The 2,638-nt window shown below is 46.6% G+C and overlaps 1 non-coding gene across 1 annotated transcript; it reads left to right on the top strand.

Annotated features, from left to right (window-relative positions):
* The first annotated feature begins 1,532 nt into the window (after positions 1-1,532).
* On the top strand, positions 1,533-1,664 carry LOC129677768 (small nucleolar RNA SNORA17). The gene has a single exon (XR_008720256.1). It is a non-coding gene; the product is annotated as a small nucleolar RNA SNORA17 (small nucleolar RNA).
* Positions 1,665-2,638: the final 974 nt, after the last annotated feature.

Genomic DNA, 2,638 nt, shown 5'->3' with positions numbered 1-2,638 from the left:
ATAGGTCCAGTGTAGCTTTTTTCTCAGACTTGAATTTGCTGATAATTAGAGCTACAAGTAGCTTGTTAGATATCAGGATGATGGGGGATAGGGGATAAAAAAAAAAGTCTACTGTTGGCTAGTAGGTACCAGCAGAAAAGACAGGACATACTTCTTGTATTCAGTGTTTAATGTAGTGTGAGTTGGTGAGCCCTTGAAAGAGCTTTGATGTTTTTTCAAGAACATCCCTGGATCTCAGTCAGCTCTTCCTTTGAGAGCTGAAGGCTCTGCAGTCTCACAGATGACCAGGCTTCTGAAAACCACAGAGTGGATAATACTTTCAATGCTCGTTAAGTTCTGTCTTCTTTATCAGGTTAATTATGCTACTGACTGGTTTCACATCTCTCCCTGTCTCAAAAAGGCCCTTTAAGAATCTGCTTATTCAAATCTTTGGACAGGCCAGGCTTATAGTCCATAGGCCGATTTCCCTTACAAAACAAATGAACAAACAAATCACAGCCTTTAAATTGAGCTTTGCAGTTGACCTGTAAGTGTGACCTCTGAAGTCTCTATGGTTTGTTTGATTTACTACCAATGTGATATCATTAATGTTATGAGTGCTTTTAAGCTGTGTTTTCTTTGCTTTTGAAAAATAAAGAATGACTCTTTAGCCAGTTTTTATTGGGATAAAGATCAATTTTATGAAGCCTGACAACTTATTCTGAATTTTACCTGAGCAATGTTTCCGCTTAACTGAATGGTGTATCATGTTGATTGACTCTCTCATCAACTTTTTCATTGATTAATGACACTGATAAGAAGGATGTACCTTGTTGCATGGGGGTTAGAACAGGAAGCTACAAGTCCTTTATATCTGAAGGCAGCTAATACAAGTGAACGATGTGATACATGAAGGAGAAGGAAAGTCCAGGGTTTAGTTAAGACTGGGAGAAGCAGCGGAGAGGAAGAGAACACTTGTTGTGATCTAGTATTGAAAAGGGAATTACTGGGGCAGCTGCAACGCTTTCATGCTGGCAAGTGAGTGGCTGTGCTACCTGATGGGCACAGTCGCTGAGCATCTTATCAGAGGGCATTGTCCTGCCTCTCATGCCTGTAACATGTGCTAGCTCCTGCTTCATCATACTGAGATAGCAACCTGGTGGTTCAGGACTGTCCTAAATCATGCTGACGCTGCCAGCCTCTGCCACAGGCTCCTGACAGATGTCTAAGTGTAGCGTCAGTGCTTCTGGGTGTCTGAATGACACTGCAGAGCACTCAGGATTCCAGGTATGTCAATCTAGGCTCCAAAGTGAAATTTTAGGAATCAAGATGGACTGTTGTTTTTGCTAATCATGATCAATTTGGACAAGTTTGAAGATGTGCACCTTTCCTAAGATACCAGGGAATTCATGTTTCAAGAACCTCTGAACAGAATCTGTGCATAAAATGTTGGTGAGCTTCAGAGGCAGTCAGTGCCTGCCGGTGCCTTTCACTACATTGAATTAGATGCTTCTGCAATGGCATATAAATGATAGCAATAAAAATCAATCCACCCCTCACTTAGAGGCGTAGCAGGTGTGGCTGCTGTGTCACATGTGCGTCAGCAAGTGGCAGAGAAGCGAGAGGCCATGTCTATACGCAGTGTTCTGATCTACGAACATCTGAATGATTAATAGCCTAACGTTCCTGAAAGAAGTGAGCTGAGATGACCCCCAGTCTGGCACCAGGGTGCCCGGACAGAGAGCTAGCCTGACATGACCACGAGTCTAGTGCGGCACAGGCCTGCATTGGGGAAGCAAGCTGGAGAATAGAAGAATCCACCCTGGGACCACAGGTTCCAGTCCGAGACAGACGACCCTCACGTGGGCTCACTCAGGTGGCCCAGGTGAGGAGCAAGCTCTCAATGACCACCAGACTGGCACCGTGGGGCCTAGACAGGGAGCAGCCTGACAGGACCACCAGTCCAGCACCGTGCAGGGCAGGGGCAGACCATGCCTGAGATGACCTCAGACACTTGGACCATAGGCAACACTAAGAGGAGGAAGTAAATGGTGGAGAAATGGAAAAGAGAAACAGAAGGATGTGGGCACAGTGAAGAGAGGCAGAACTAGAGACCAGATGGTAGTAGGGAACATGCCACCCAGGGACCATGGTGAGGGCCTGGCCTGTGCTGCCAGCTGGTCTTGGGGTCATGTGAGCGGGAAAGCTAGCCCTGGTCCTCACCTGCTGCAGCACAGTAGAGCTGGTGCTGTAACTGCGCTGGTGGAAGTTACAGGTGAGCTGCCCCATGATGTGCGAGGAAGAGAGCTGACGGGCTCATCAGCTCAGACTCCTCTCAGCCCTGATCCAGGGCTTCACAGTGGCCCATCCCAACATCTACACTCTTGATGAACTGCTGGAGTGCAGGAAGGGGCCAAGCCTACAGATCTCTATGACACAGGACAACAACAGGATATAGGAGAGGAGTCTCAGTGAGGTTCCAGCATTGATAGAGTAGCAGAAGCCAGAGGCCTCATATCAGACCTGAGAGGCATTACACTGCACATTTGCAGGCAAAGAAGTGTGGACAAAAGAGCACTGTGGGACACTGTACAGCCTCCACAATGAACACTTATCTATCTATCTATCTATCTATCTATCTATCTATCTATCTATCTAT

The sequence above is a fragment of the Psammomys obesus genome, unplaced genomic scaffold (genome assembly GCF_907164565.1).
Source record: "Psammomys obesus unplaced genomic scaffold, mPsaObe1.curated_primary_1811, whole genome shotgun sequence".
NCBI lineage: Eukaryota > Metazoa > Chordata > Mammalia > Rodentia > Muridae > Psammomys > Psammomys obesus.
This window is presented reverse-complemented; position numbering and strand designations above follow the sequence as displayed.